This window comes from Rattus norvegicus, chromosome X, assembly GCF_036323735.1.
Source record: "Rattus norvegicus strain BN/NHsdMcwi chromosome X, GRCr8, whole genome shotgun sequence".
NCBI classification, from domain to species: Eukaryota; Metazoa; Chordata; class Mammalia; order Rodentia; family Muridae; genus Rattus; species Rattus norvegicus.
This window is the reverse complement of record NC_086039.1, coordinates 113,889,932-113,907,153: the sequence shown is the minus strand read 5'-3', so window position 1 is coordinate 113,907,153 and position 17,222 is coordinate 113,889,932.

The window sequence follows — 17,222 nt, the reverse complement described above, 5'->3', positions numbered from 1 at the left end:
GTACATGTGCTGCACAAGAAAGAAGTGCATTCCTCTTTAAATAAAATTGGCCTGTCATATTTAAATGTCTTAAAACATTTTGAGGGGACAGGCCAATCAATGTTTAAAAGATGCCTGCCTACATGAACAGTAGAGCTAGAGAAAAGCAGAGCAGATTGTAAAATATTCGTTGTGAAGCAGTATGGTAATGAATGTATTTCTATGGATAGGAGTCATTCATGCAGAAAAGAAGTTAAGTGAATGAATTGTCAACTTGACTGCACAAGGAACATTTCACTGATCAGGAGCTTGACATTTAAGAAGAAAATAAACACAACATTAAAAGAATCCAAAAGCTTTTCCCCCTCTGACTCTTAATAAATAGTAGGCACAGAGTGGCTAGATAGATGTTCTGTGGTTAGGAACACTTGTTCTTTCAGAGGACCCAAGTTCAGTTATGAACACCCACGTAATGGCTAATCACCATTCATAATTCCTGTTCCAGGAAATCCAACTCTGCCTTGTGACTTCCAAGAGGACAAGGTTTGCAGGCAAAATGCTCATATGCTCATTAATTAAAAAAATAAATAAAATACAATTTAAAATTCAAAAAGAAATATTTGAAAACAATTACCACCACTGTTTCTCCAAATCTATTAAGTAGCATTAAAAAAAAAGTGGTTCGTTTCCAGAAAAAAAGGGAGAAGAGTATAGTAAACAGCTTTTGGTACCAAATAGAATAGAAAGTGGTAGAATCTTTGGGCTATGGCCCGTAATGATTATTCTGTAACCTGTCTCCTATTGTCATGACACTACAAAGATAGAAAGAACTGGGACTTTTCAATTGCTGGATGTATTGTAAATAAAACAGTTTAAAAATGGTTTACTTGAGCACTAAGAGAAATATCAATCTTTAAGAAGGCTAACAACATTTGAACCTGATGAACAAGGAGGCCAGCCTATGTAGTTGTTAATATTTCATTTTATATGGTTTCCATATCCAGGCAAATACCTAGATATGAATGCTACATGTTTACCCATTTTTGCCTCTGTGTAGAAAGTTTTATTCATATTTTCAAAACATATTTTGGGTTTAGAGTTATTTTCTCTTCCAGGCATAGTATATTATACCAGTAATCAGCATTTGGAATGGAAGGTAGAATTGCCAGGAGTTTGAAACCAGACTGAGTTACTTCATGAATTCTAGGTAGGCCACACTGGTCTATAGAATGAGACACTCAGAAAAAGAGGGAGCAAGGGAGGAAGAGAGAGAGAGAGAGAGAGAGAGAGAGAGAGAGAGAGAGAGAGAGAGAGAGAGAACCCAGAGCCAGTAGAAGGTAAGATAATTCAGTGGGTATACTTGCCTGTCTCAAGGTCTAGTAAGAGAAGTTTAATGATTGGGATTTAAGAGAGAATAGACTCCCTCAAGTTGTTCTCTGACCTGTCTATGCACACTATAAGCCAGCAGCACCCTCACACAAACAAAACAAATAAGTAACTAAATAATAAAAGAATTATATGACAGTAAATATTATAAACATACAAAAAATTTAAGGTCTTTATTAAAATTATTTTCTCTTTGTAATATTTGAATTGTTTGCTATGTAGACATTACTTTCTCAGTAGAATTTGGTATATTAAAAATATTTAAAGCCAGACTGGTAGCACAGACATGTATACTATCTACTAGGAAGGCCAAGGCAGAAAATTAGCAATTTAAAGGCATCCAGAGCGAGTTCAAAGTTAGCCAGTGAGATAATTTCTGAAAAGAGGCTTTAAACATAATTCCATGGGACAGAATTTACACCACACACTGGAAGCCTTGGTCTTTATCGCTAATACTACAATTAGTAGTAGTAGTAGTAGTAGTAGTAGTAGTAGTAGTAGTAGTAATAGTAGCAGTAGCAGTAGCAGTATAATAATAGAAATATATTTTCATTCTGACAAATTGAAAATGAGAAAGTACAAAAAGCCAAATTTGAAAATTCAGTAGTATTCCTTTATATACAGAAAGTATCTAGAGAAGAAGGGCCCCTGTGGATGTCTGAATTCAAGGACAGCATAAGACCCTACGAGAAGTATGTGGTCTCCTCTATTCTAACAACCTTAGTGTATGATTTTTCCCTTAAATTGAAACTTCACCTTATAGCTTCTCTTTTTATACATACACTAGTACTTTTGTACTATGTGGCCAATATTATACAAAACAAGGATTACTTGACCACAAATCCTGCAATATTGTAACAATGGATCCTGTATCTGAGACAGTTCCTAAGTGACTAAATTATGAATGTGTACAGCAATATTATGTCAGATAATTCACATCCTAGACAAAAGGAGAAGCATAGTGTTAGATTTCATTGTTGTATACAGAAGATTGTACATTTTAAAATTATAAAATAGTTCTTGACTATCCAATTTATTTTTAAGATTAATTTTTATTTTCATTCATGTATACGTATCTATAGGTGACTGCAGAGGTCAGAGCCTTCAGATCCCCTGGAACTGAAGATCCAGGCAGTTATGAGCTGCACAATGTGAGTGCTAGGTTTCAAACTCATGTAGCCAGGAATACAGTGATCTTAACTACTGATTCCTCTCTACAGCGGCTCTCCCCGCATTTACTATTTTTTTTTTATTAACTTGAGTATGTCTTATTTACATTTCGAATGTTATTCCCTTTCCCGGTTTCTGAGTCAACACCCCCCTAACCCCTCTCCCTCCCCTTCTATATGGGTGTTCCCCTCCCCATCCTCCCCCCATTACCGCCCTCCCCCCAACAATCACATTCACTGGGGGTTCAGTCTTAGCAGGACCCAGGGCTTCCCCTTCCACTGGTGCTTTTACTAGGATATTCATTGCTACCTATGAGGTCAGAGTCCAAGGTCAGTCCATGTATAGTCTTTGGGTAGTGGCTTAGTCCCTGGAAGCTCTTGTTGGTTGGCATTGTTGTTCATAAGGGGTCTCGAGCCCCTTCGAGCTCTTCCAGCCCTTTCTCTGATTCCTTCAACGGGGGTCCTGTTCTCAGTTCAGTGGTTTGCTGCTGGCATTTGCCTATATATTTGCTGTATTCTGGCTGTGTCTCTCAGGAGAGATCTACATCTGGTTCCTGTCAGCTGGCACTTCTTTGCTTCATCCATCTTGTCTAATTGGGTGGCTGTATATGTATGGGCTACATGTGGGGTAGGCTCTGAATGGGTGTTCCTTCTCCCTCTGTTTTAATCTTTGCCTCCCTATTCCCTGCCAAGGGTATTCTTGTTCCCCTTTTAAAGAAGAAGTGAAGCATTCACATTTTGATCATCCGTCTTGAGTTTCATGTGTTCTGTGCATCTAGGGTAATTTTTAACCATATTTGATCACGTCTAACAGAAATGAGATAAAATCAACTCATAAATAAGGGATACTAATGAACCTGCCATGTCCAACTCTGTAACTTCCAGGGGCCCACCATTAAGAATAATTTTCTCCTGTGTGCTTCTGTGCATATGCTAATACACATTAAAAATGGTTGTGATTTTTCTGTTGAATATGAACCAAACTCTATAGATTTTCTGGAATTTACTTTTATCTGGTGTATAACAAATGTCTTTCTACACACATGTAGCAAAGGTCAATACGAGAAATATTCTTTGAAGGAAAGTCAAAAGCACCTAAAGTCCCAGATTTACCTAATTGAACACAATCTACCTCGTAGCAGCTATTGGAATTGATAACTAACATCTTAAGTTAAGGACTTTCAGATTTTAGCATATTAGGAATTGTGTGTCACAAGATAATCTACTCAATCCTGGTGTGGGTCATTTATGAGGTTCTTGGGGGGAGAGCTGTAAAACTGAGAGGTTAAATTTTCTTCACGATATGCTCCTAATAGCCCAAATCTCCTATTACTAATGTGAACCATTTATTTACTCACAGGATAGTTGTCTTAAGCAGAACAGGGGAGGAATTAAAAGGCTACTTCAGAGAAGTAGTTCCCAAACTTAGTGGGCATGAAAATCACCTGGAATTCCTGTGAGAAAAGAGACAGCTGAGCTCCGCATACAGAATTTCAGATTGTAGCACTAAGGGACCGAAAACTTGCCTTCCTAACAAGATCCTAGGTGATGAATCCTCTTCTGGTCCCAAGACTTCAGCACTGAAGTCTTGAAGACTCACCTGCTAGCTTCATTTTCTACTGTTTGACTTTAAAGCAACAAACGTTTCAAAACAGACGTCACCAAAAGTTCTAAATGTACACAAAGTAGTGTATACTCATGGAACACTTCTTAACCTCTAGCTGTTAAAACCTCCCTGAGGTAATAAGAGCTGAGGTACCCCCTTATCTCTATTCACAGGACTGAGGCAGCATAACTTTCCTTTCTTCCATTGAAGCTTTAGCTTCAATGTTTTTGTTCACTCAGAATGTAGATTGAAACTTAAGCCCCAATGCCATAGTATCATTAGGAAGTACAGCCTTTAAGAGATGCCTCCCAAGACCGAGGACAGTGAAGAATTAATTCTCAAAGAAAGTGGGATAAAGCTATGAGGAAAGTCTAATTCTCAGTTACTTATGTGGTAATTACAGTGAAGAATACTTTAATGAAGTTTTATATGCAAATGAGGAAGAAGGCATTAGAAACTGGAGAAAGGACTATTTTTTTATTGCAAACTAGCACAAAAACTTGTCTGGAGTTACAGTCATGTGCTACCAGTTTGTGGGAAACAGCTCAAGAATGACCAAATGCATATTTAGCAGAGAAACTCATAAAGAGCAATGTGCCCAGGTTGCAGGCACTTGCAAGCCTACTGATGTGGGTACTGGGAACTGAATTTTGGTCCTTCTGGAAATTAATACCTGTTCTTAAAAGATGAACCATCTCTATAGCTCCTGTTTTGTGCCACACACACGTATGTGTGTGTGTGTGTGTGTGTGTGTGTGTGTGTGTGTGTGTGTGTCAGGGGGAGTGGATTTAGGTGCATGTGGGTGTTGATGTGTGCGGGGGGGGGGGTTGCTTTGGGTTAAGTTGTTAGCCCTAACCTTGAATTCCTTCTGATCCTCATGTTTCTATTACCCAAGAGCTGAGATATCAGGAGTGAGCCACAGTCCTGTGAGATTTTACAAAAGCCTCAGGCAGGCATGAAAAATAATAAAAGAACAGTGGGTCAGTCATATCAACATTTGCTGGGCAATTTTTGCAATCAGAGTATGTTGTGAGGAGCAGGATACAGTAGAGTTCAGTTTGGGATACATGAGACCCTCATCCCCTTTCTCCTTCTTGGATAAATAAAGAAAACGTGGTTAGAAGTAAAAGCATGTATTTAATTGTGTATATGTTTGATAAAAAAAGACAAATATGACTATAAGGAAGTCAGGGACTCTTCATTGGAGAAAATGGGAATGATCCCAATACATTTTGGAAAACTTTAGACCTCCCTACCAACCTCAAGTTCAGAATGATAGAGGTTTAAAATCAAAAGGTTTGGGGAAGAAAGCCAAGGTAAGGGTAAGAAAGCCAGGGTAAGAAATGGGCTGGATTTTGTGGGTGGCTTCTCTACTCAGGGCTGACTCAGGTCTTTGCTTCCTGAACTTTATTTTAACACAAGTCTTCAGGGATGAGCTTCAGCTAGATCAACAGGTCACAAGAGTTGATAAGTCCCTCATGAGTGAGATTAGGTATCTTTACAGAGAGGTTTGATGAAGGCTGTTGGTTTCCTGGTTTTGTTCTTCTATCTCCGGTCATGTGATAGCAGAACCTTCTTTTCCACTTTCCTCAGCATCTAAGGTGAAGGAACAAGAAAACAAGTGAGGCTTACCATGAATTCAGTATGATGGGCAGTAAGTGGTTCAAGTGGGTTCAAATGCAGCTCAGGATCCTGCTTTGGGGAATACTGGCTGTGGACTTTCATGGTGCCCATATGGTCTTTACAGGCATGCACCTGTGAAAACATGGCTGCCTCCACCTAGATTTCAAAGCAGGCTTTCATAGACCTTTCTGGTCCTGATAGAGAACTGCCGCAGGAGTACAGCTGAGAGAAGGTCCTCACTACCACAATTCCCAGCAGAGTTGTGTGGATGAACTGTACGATGACCACAGAGAGTCCTCACCAAGGCCTCTTGTGAGGTAGACTTTTTCCCAAAACAACCAAGTTACAGACTAAAGGCATTCAAAAGAGCCTGGGAACAGTGCAGTCATGTGACTTCAATGCCTAAGAGCTACAACATGGTTTACACCTTCAAGCCATGGGGACAGAACTACCTGATGCCTTTGAGACCCAAACCCCCAGTCTAGTGTCTGGAAAGCAGGACTTGGAGCCAAGAGGGCTTATGCTTAATCTTCTAGATTTAATGTTGTTTGCTTTGCTGGGTTCTGGACTTAAATGGGCCCATTCCTTGTTTATTCTCTTTCTTCCTTTTAAAATAGAAATGTCGGTTTTATGACTGTCCCATCCTTGTGTTTTCAAAGAACATAACTTGTTTGACTTCATAGGCTTAACGCTTTCAGGAAATTGCCCTTAGAAGACATTAAGCCTTGAATTTCACACATGTCTGATTGGGCTAAGTATCCGGAGTTAAACGTTAAGGTTGGTTTTGGACCGATAAGACTCGGGGCTATTGTGATGAGATGGACATATCCCCTGAGTGAGCATCTGAATGCTGCGGAGACAGAGGAGGCCTGCTGTGGTCTGAATGCAGTCCCTGCATATCAGGGATGAGCTTCTGCTAGATCAACAGGTCACAAGAGTTGATAAGTCCCTCGTGAGTGAGATTAGGTATCTTTACAGAGGGGCTTGATGAAGGCTGTTAATTCCTGGTTTTGTTCTTCTACCTCCTGCCATGTGATAGCAGGATCTTCTTTTCCACATTCCTCAGCAGTTAAGGTGAAAGGACAAGAAAACAAGTGAGGCTTACCATGAATTCAATATGGTGAACAAGTTTACTTGGAGAATATTAGGTTACAGAAGAATAAGAAAACAGCATAAAGAAGTCTGTCTCAGAGACAACAATGCTAAAACTAAACTTTTGACTTTTGTTTTTATATGCCTTATTGTCTGTTTTTCTTCCTTTCTATTAGAAAGGAATATTTAGGGCTCTTTCTCTGAGAAGTGACCACCACCAATACCTTTTGGGGTGACATGTCCTATTTTTCGAAAGATAAAACTGTTTTAGCTAGAAATCCATAGTTACAGCTTCTGTAACATTTATTTAGCACCAGGACAAAATTCTTTTGGGGCAAGGATGAAAAGCCCACCCAAAGATTGTCACACAGACAAGATTCTTGCAATAATGCTCGCCCTGTATGAGCTCTGAAATGCTTCTAGTCATTACAGAACCTCCTTGAGCAGGAGGTTGGGGCAGTGTTCATTAAAGGGTTTTGTCTTCTATCATCTAGCTAAAAGCAGAAAGGTATTGCACCTCAAGTAGAAAACAGTTCTCAACAGCTGACGTATGTTGATTGAACCCATCCCTAGCTCCAGAAAAATAACATAATTTTTCTCCTTTATAAATCAGCCAGCCCTGTGGTAGAAGAGGTAAAAGCCAATATGAAGCATGCGATTTGTTACATTGAACTTAACTAAGTGCTTCAAATGACACTTGGAGCCACTGTGGGGTTTTTTGTTTGTTTGTTTGTTTGTTTGTTTTTGTTTTTTTGGGTTTTTTTGTTTGTTTTTTGTTTTTGGGGTTTTTTTTTGAAATGTAGCATAATTCTAGAGAAAAAAAGAAAAGAAAAGAAAAATCATCAGCAACAAAAAGAAAGGAGAATGAAGAATGGTTCGCTTTAATATTTTTTCAACTCAGCATCAGTCAAAGCTCCTGACAGAAACTGGGTCTTTCAAATGAAGCTTTTCTTCATTCTCAACACCTAGCTGGGTTTTTTTTTTCTTTTACCCAAATGATTCCAGCATTCTTCTGAAAAAGCATAATGAAGAGTGAAAAGAGTCCTGTATTCCACACTCAGGTATACATTGCCCACCTGTATGTCTACCTTGAATTTGTTTCACCTATGAAATAGAAAAAAAAATAATGACATGTGCTTGGCAGGTTACAAGGACTCCAGGAGTGTGTATGTAAATCACTTAGCATGGTCCCTGGCACATAGCACATAGTATTCCTTAGGAAATAAAAGAAAAACAAAATTGAATTTCCAGCTGTATCTTTCTTTCAACAGAAACACAATAGTATGCCGATAAAATCATTTTTTGTTTACTGAGTGTTACCTAATTGACTTTACTTACTGAGCAATCTTCATGAAAGCTATGAGAAGCAGGAACAATCAATCCGCATAGATTCCACTGAAAAGCTAGCCAGGAGAGTTTTGCAATAATTGAGGTGTCTGTGATCAGTTGAGACATTTATGGTAGAAGCATGTGGTAAAGCAGCAGCTTACCAGGATGCCAGGTGAGAGGAAGGGGAAATGGCTCATCTCATATAACCCTCTGTGGGTATGTCCCCAATGACATGGAGTCCTACCATAAGTCTCATTGTTTGAAAGGTTCACCATCTTCCGAAAGCAGTGCATCTCTGGGGACCAAAGCTTTTAACATTTGTGCTTTGGGAGCTCATCACATATTCAGATTATAGCACAAGAGAGATGTTGAATGTAAAAACAGACGTAGGGGTGGATTCATTATTAGGAAGATGGAGGAATCTTTGACAAGTAATTTTCTAGCATTGCTACTTGGGATTGGGAAGAAAATCACTATTTGCCATGAAAACTGAAGCAAAAGTTAGAGCTAATGGGAATCACAGAAAAACAGCAGAAGTTGCAGAATATCTACCCCAAGTGCATGTGCTCCTACAGGTCAGAGTCCGTCCTACGAAACCGCAAGTCCTAAACATCCTCTTCCTCTGGACTTTGCCTTGGTCGCTAATCCCAGACACAATGGAGTAGATTAAGTGTGACTACACCATACCTGCCACTGTTTGTTCCTGAGACAACATTCTAGATTGTTTCCTGTGTGCTGCCAAAGTTAATGGGCCACTAGTCTTAGGTCTTCTGAATCAAATGATGTGGCGTCAGAGTGGACGTAAAACAGTGGGAAAAAAAAACATGCAAGTTCTCTTTCTTATTATTGTGTTGTGAATAATTGTCATGCTCTGGTAAAGAAGTCAGAAACCTTTCTACAAAGCAAATACATGAGAATGTTTGAGGTTTTACAGATTTTTAAAATGTTATGGGAAAAAAAAAGCAATGTGTCCTGAAATATTCTTTAAACCTATCATATTCATTAAATATGTCAAACCCACCCTGGACAGATGGCTCGATGTGTAAAGTGCTACTGCACAAGCATAAGAAAGTCACTCTAACACCCATTAAGCACCTGTAATCTCAGCACAGGATGTGAAGGTTGAGGTGTGGACACAGACAGATGGGTCCCAAGGATTAGCCCATCCAGTGGAACACGTGAATGTGAAGGACCATGATTCTAGATTGTTTACTGTATGTTGTATATTCCCAGAGATCCTGAGAATACAGCTCAGTGAGAGAGTCCTTACCTAGCATGGGTCAAGTCCTAAACCCAATTCCTAATACCACAAAAATGTGGTAATAATAAGGAGGAAGAGACCAATAGAATAAGACACATGACAGTATTCTCTGATCTCCAAATGCTCATGGATGAGCAAATGAATGACAGATACACTCTCACACGTCCATCACACATACACTTGCAAAAACTACAGAAACTTATTAGCATGAGAAAATAGCTGATGGGCTAAATTTCTCTAGACGTACAGTTTGCCAACCTAGCCTCTGAAAACATTAAATTACACTGTTTACATGTGACAACTATGACACTGTAATAAGCCAGGGTGACTACCTGATTTATTCATGTCAGTGTTATGGAATCTGGAATTCCAATAATCAATGTGTGATATTCCAATATTCTTTTAATTTTAGTTTATAATTTATGAATTCTATATGATAGGCAACAACTTTTCATTACCTTATATTATGTATTCCTTCATGGGGGGCAGTTAAAGTCCTTATTCTCTTATTCTCTCTAATCTGCTGTCATCTCTGTTTTGCTGCTAAAGATTAAACCCTGATCTGTACAATGAGCTATGCATACACTTAGTAATAACAAGGCTCATTTATAATACACTTACTTTGTCTTCTTATTGTTGAGCTTAACCATTATTTGCATGTGTCAAATGGTTCTTTTCTGAAAAATCATTTCAAATATTTTCCTAGTCAGTATATTGTCTTGCTGCTGCTGAAGTTGATTAATGTCTATCATATCGTATTATATATACTTCTTCAGAATATAACTTATGTTGCTCACGTTCTGCACCCTTCTGCCTTCTCTATTTTGATGAATCATTTTTAGGCTCCCTTTTCTCTCCTTTCAGTTTTATTTTTTCTTGTCCACTTTTTAGTGGGTAATGAATTTATTATGGCAATGTGATTACCTGATAACAATCCAAAGACCTTCATTTTAACTTTAGAGTCTTACCTTTAATCACACCAAGTATGTAAATATATGTAAATATATATGAGCATAAATATTTGAATATATTTTGCTATTATTTAACATTCATTATGCATAATGCTCTTTGAACTTTCCTCACCTGTGATTTTGTATTTACTATTAATTTAGAAAAATTCTCTGCCATATTTCTTATGTTCTTTTGTTCTTTTTTCTCCATCTCATATTTCCAAAATGTATATGTCACAGTTATGTTTAGTCTCATGGCTCTTGAATATTGTATTTTCTTTTCTTTTTTAGTCACTTTTTCCTTTATTTTATTATACTTTGGGATGTTTCTGTTGCAATATCCTTAGACTTCCAATTCCTGTGCTAGCTGTCTTCAGTTTGCATTTTAACAAACCTTTAAAAAGACTCTTCGTTTAGATTTTTTTGTACATTTATCATTTTTATTCTTTCTTAGGGTTTCTCTATCTACACTGACATTGCACATCTGTGCCTATATATAGGCCACTATTAGAGCTATCTATAAATGAATCATAGTCATTTTGCTGGTTTGAGGTATCTATCTTTAATCTCAGCACGTGGAAGTTGAATGAAGAAGAAATGTGATTTTAAGAAGAGTCTTGAACGACATAGAGACCCAGAGCATCTTAAACCATAAATTAAAGATGTTTAAAATTCATAGTCTGGTGCTTCTAAAATCCCTGCCTTGCTTAAGTCTGGTTCTGAAACTTAGTACAGTTTCTCAACTGTATCTTTTGACATTTTGTTGGGTGTTATTATTTTTATTGAAAGGCAAACATGAAATACTAGGCAAAAAGAGCTGCTCTAAAGAGCATTTCAATGCAATGGCGATAAAATCGGGAAAGGAGAAGTATTCTACAGTCTAGGTTTCGATTGTATCCATTAAGCATCTTGTGCCTACATTCTGTGAATTTCTCCAGTATTTCTCCATTTTCCCAATCCTTCATCAATGCTACAAATATGTCTTCTTCTTTCTCTACATGGTTAACTCTACTTACCTGATGCTTATAAAGGCTGTTTTCCTCCTTCCAGGCTTAGGCTTTTGGAACATTTTTTTCTTCGAAGTTGAGCTTTGCCATAAGAACCCAATGTTCCTGCATATTTTAACATGAGTATTTTCCTCTCTGTCTGATGGGAAGATGAAGTTGTTTTCTTTGATCTTCACTGTGTGAACATAATTTGGGCTTCTGTGGGCAAAGAAAATTTTTAAGTATAAACAAGTATGTGCCTGTTATGAATTCTGTCCATGAAGACTTTCACTCTCAATGTGAAAAAAAAGCTTGGTGACTTGTGATTCCTTCTATTCATCCTTTGACTCTCCAATTTGAGGAGCAGCTATTTTTTTCCTGTGACCCCACTTTTATAATTGCACTAAAAAGTTGTCGACTCTTTCATTTTAATTACCTTTTAATTGTTTATAAAGACAGAGTGCAAAGTCTCAAAATCTTTATCATAGGTGTAAGTAGACTTAACGTAAATAGAATTCAAATACAGTGTGCATTACTGTTTCACACATGATTTTGACATTCATGAGGAAACACTACTATTGCCAACTCTAACATTCAAGAAACACAATGTTAGACAACTCAACATTTCCTTACCATGTTCCTTATGTATCAGAGACAATTTGTGCTGCTTTATATTTATTTTATTAATACACAACAGTGCTAACATCCTGTTGTTTTGAGGTAAGGTCTGGTTGTATAGTCCAGACAAGCCTCGATCTTGTGATCTTCCTGCCTCACCCTGCCCAAAGCTGAATTTACAGGTATGTGTCATTATCATGTGCCTGTCCAATGTTCGTGTGTTTTGACTGTTATGTGTGTCAAGCATGAAACTTCCTAAGCCTGGAGATAGAAGATCTAACTAACTCCAAGAGGCTTTTCTAACCACTCAATAGGAATTGTCTGGAACTCAGGATATTCTCATCTACAAATGCGTATTTGCAAAATGAAAATCATTATTTCATAATGGATGTTTTTGTATTGGAAGAGAAGTCAGCAACTTCTTGGGTTTTGCGTGCTTATAGAAATTGTTTTCTTTTCCTTTATATGTGAAGTTTCAATTATACTTTCAACAATGAATAAAATGATTGTTTTAGAAAGCAATCTCAAAAAATAGGTCAAGCTCCACATTGAGCTATCTGCATCTCCACAGATGCTCCCACTGACAGTCTACTGTGTACAGCGAAGCTAACTGATGGGAATTCTTCTTTTTGAGGCTGATACTTCACTGTTAATTTTTTAGAAGACCTGACATATTAATAAGACTGGCCTTGGACAAGGATGGCATAGGCAGCCTCAGAGTGTTATTTCCTTGACAGTGGCAAGGCGTCCGTTGCCAAAATATTGCTCTCTAGCCTGTTCTCTGAAGCTTGAAATCATTTACTGAGGACTTTGCATTCCCTTTCCAAATTAGAGATAAAAATGATAAATCAGATATTCTTGAGAGAAAGAACTGGACTCCCACAGCATTTGGCTTCCATCACAGTGATAACATGCAACTATGTTACTTAATAATTCATCAGGTTGCCCTTGTTTACCCCCAGAGGCTGTGGATTCCTTGAACGCAGTGACTATGCCTCACTCATCTTGGGTGCCTCGGGAATTTTGTGAGTGATGGAAAGAAAGCAAACAATAAAGAAAGTGGCAAAGAATTGAATTTTTGGGATGAATAAATGTATGCTTATAATGAAGTCTAAAGAACTAAGAATAAGCCCGTTCTTTGGAATATAATAGATGTTGGAAATACTATTGCTGTAAACATACCATATCATAATATTTGAGTAGAATAATAATGATTATGATGACACATTGCTAAGTTCTGTCATCTTTTTCTAGTCACTTCCTATCTAATGCATTATTTCTGCTTCTTTTCATTTATAAAAGGGGGAACCCAAAAGTTTCATTTGTAAAGAAACTAGAAAAACTTAAATGAGTTGGCCCTCAAGGACTATGCTTTGATGCTCTTTTAGAAAATTCCCTCTCACTACAGGAAGTGATTTGTGAAAAGTAACATGAAAATCCAACCTTGTATGAAATCAAAGCTTGTCTATGTTCCAGGCTTATGATAGGGAAATTCAAATGTTGGCCTAGCTAGTGAATTCTTATGGTCTGTCTTTAGAGTAAAATGCACATTAAATATGTTATATGAGTATCCAAATCAAGAACACTGATGATATTTTTATACAAACCAAGGCAAATAAACCCAGGCCAAAACATTTTCATGTATTAAAAATTCAAAACAAGCCCTCTAATCATTGTGTAAGATCATGTGGGATTTCAAGGGCCTGCCATGTATCAATCTTTGCACTTTTGCTGGGCTTTGCATAGTAAATGAGCCCATTTACCAGCCTCAATCCATGTATGAGCCTGTATTGAAAACATGTGATGAGGGATGGGCAAAGTGCTAGAAATGGTGGTGGTGCACATCAGATGTTAATAAAAAATGCTGTTGGAACTTCATTGTTTTATCGAAAGAGTTATGACTGATCAACTTAATTGTGTCAGCAGGGAACCAGTCAAGGAGTCAAAAAGTCAACCAGTCAGGAAGACCACACAGATTTTAGTAAAGGTCTATTCTAGACAAAGAAACCAGTTCTGTAATTTGAGTTTCTTGTACTGTATGTTGTAAGTCGAGATTCTAGTCTTGGCCCCATCCTGAAGGACTAAAGGCAAATCAGTTGAACTCTTATGTATCCCTTCTTCCAGTGCAAGAAAAGAACACCCAACCATCCCTGATATCTCGGTGTTATGATTTCGATAAAATATGTACTAACCAATATCCACAATAATAGTCAACATTTAGGTACACACATGGGGCCATGATATGTTCTAAGATATATGTGTGTGTACAAATGTTTTTAACGCTATGAAATCAGTGCTACTTTTTCAGTAAATTTAACTAACTACATCATAGTTCAGCTATCCCAGCTCAGAGAAAATAAACAACTTGCTCCAGGTCAGACTCATAAGTAGGGTGTGGGATTCCAAGTAATAGCTATTTAATTCTAGACCCTGAGTTATATATAAAAGTATATATTTAGTATATTGTGTTGGTGTTAAGTAGTCAGGCTTTGTGATCAATATGTTAGTTGTTTCCTGATAGGTGAAAATGAAATGGAAAACAAGAGTGAGGTCCTTTTGGGGAGAAGAGTATCAAATAGGATGGCTTAAAGGATGGTCAGCATTAACAAAAATGGAAAGGATGAGCGTGCAGATTTCAAGGCAGTTTATCTAATTCACTACTGTAACTTCAGTTCCTTATACAGCTCACAGAACAAAACAGGTATTCAATAAATCACGTGAAAAGACTTGGTACAAAAACAAAAACAAAAAAAAAACGCATGTGGTCAAGACAGCATGGGACAGGTTACACTGATAAGAAGAAGGAATGTGTCTGTTGGGAAATGGTACAAGCTAATGTAGGTCACAGGTCAACAAAGGAAGGTTGAAGCTAGCTCTTGAGACATTTTTTCTCTTACGTTAACCCCTCTTTTCCTCTCCAGTCCTGCAATCATGATAAAATGAAGCAAGAAAAATGACATAGTGAGTTATAGTATATCAAGCATATGATTTGTACATAAAACAAACTTAGAAAGTTAGGGCTCAGCAGGTAAAAGTGCTTGTGTGGCTATATCTCACACACACACACACACACACACACACACACACACAAATAAATGAAAGGTTTCTAAACTGTATACATCAGTCAGAGAGACTTCTAGGGCACCCTACCCTGCACCTCTTTCACATGAAAGCTCCGCACCTCTCATGGGACTAACTCACACTTAGGCCCCAGTGCCCTACCCCCGTGACTTTCTTCTTGATAATAAATGTGTCTGTTATCAGAACAAAACCTGCACAGTGTTGAGTAATGGATTATCTTCTGATAGCAATTTCTTGGAAAATGAGCTCTGACAGTATTCTTTTCCAGTTATGAGATGTCAGCTGTATTAACAGCTCTGCTGAGAAAGGCAATAATTTATTAGGAGCCATTACTTACACAAAAATTAGAATCATCATACCAAGGTCATCTTGCTAGGGCACAATCAAGTAAGGAAATTCTAAGAAATTCAAGGTGATATATAGATGTAATAAAGTCAACTTCATGTTTAATGAAACTTTTTGAAACTATAGAAAACTTGAAGACTGGACTGGACTCCCAGAAACATACAATCCCCAGGGAAATTTGTTCTCCACTAGTCTCTAAGCTCGATTTCCCTCTGCATTCCCACGCTTCTCTTCCCAGCACTCCTGGCTCAGGAAAGAGCCAGGAATACATTATTTATAAGGTGCCAATGTGTGATGCTGACTATACCCCTTACCACTTTACATAAGAAAGGTACGTTTTACCGTATAGGGCAAGCATTCTCTTATTTCTTATACGCAACCCTATGTGGTAGGTGTGGGGAGCACCGCATATTCTATACCTCGGGAAATGCAAACATACTAACTTGGCATCACTCATTAAGCAGCAGGGTTTGAAACTTGACATTTTAGCTGATGTGCCTGGAAGCTTGCACGTATGCTTAAGATAAAATAGAGAAAGAAAAGAGAGAAACCTTCAGGTTAAATTGAAAATAAGAGACAAGGAGTGTAACTCGATTGGTATTCCAAGACTTTGCTCATGTTTGGACTGTACTATTACAAAACTCGAGGTTATGACCCCAATTTGGGTTTGGCCTTTGAAATCAACCAAGTTAATTTATATTTTATTGGTTTTTCTATGATGTGCCTACATACATACATGTGTGCGTGTGCGTGTGTGTGTGTGTGCGTGTGTGTGTGTGTGTCTGTGTGTGTGGATGTTTGCTTATAAAACAGCTTATCTGTCAATAAAGTATGCGTTCATGTCGATCTACCAAGAGTTTGTAACCTAAAGTTATCTGATACTATACGCACTTACATTTATATTTCTGTTTTAGGTTTTGTTTCTCTAACATGATTCCCTGACTCTTTTTTTTTTCTAGTGTAATCTCACATGTAGACAGTGTAATTCTGACAGAATGAGATCGTGCTGCAATGTCACTATGCAAGGACTAACCTTTAGCTCGTCTGTCCATTTTGCTGACAAAATCACAATTGCAGAATAATTTTCAGCTCCATTAACAAAGAAATGGGTTATTCCCAAGCTTTCTCCAACCCTGTCATGAAACCTTAGACAACAAGTTATGTCTTTGGTCCAGACCATGTCATCTTTACCTTTTGTTACCCTGCTTCCTACATAATCTGTGCTATAAATTTCTTATATTGGAGCTGATATGCAAATCTGCAATAAATCTCAGTTATTTGAAATTCTTCTGTATATATTTGAGATTATTTCTGTATGTGACTATTGAAATCTGAAACTCCTAAAAATGATCTCAAACATGACTGGCCTTCAAATATTCTAAATAATTGTAATCTCTGGATAGCAAGGCCTAAACTCTTTTTGAATGCAACCCAAGAGAATCTGCTAGGCTTATAAGTATAGAGTTTATCCAATATATTTGTATAGCTCTTGCCTATGACAAATTTTTATTAATGGCTGAAAAAAATTTGCAAGACTCTCCCAACATATTCTTTCTTCGATGTATTATGTCCCAAACTGATTTTATTATCACAGCTTGCAAGTAATTTCTTCTCCACCTATTGTGGTGATGAGTATAATCTTCATAAATGTCATTTCTTTAACTGTAACTAATGCATCATTAACATCCTTCAGAATGTTAGTACATATACTTCACTAAGAGTCCTTAAAATCTTGTGAACAAATGAACACGAGAAATGGTAAGTTAATGAAAGATAAATACATTTTCATAACAGTGT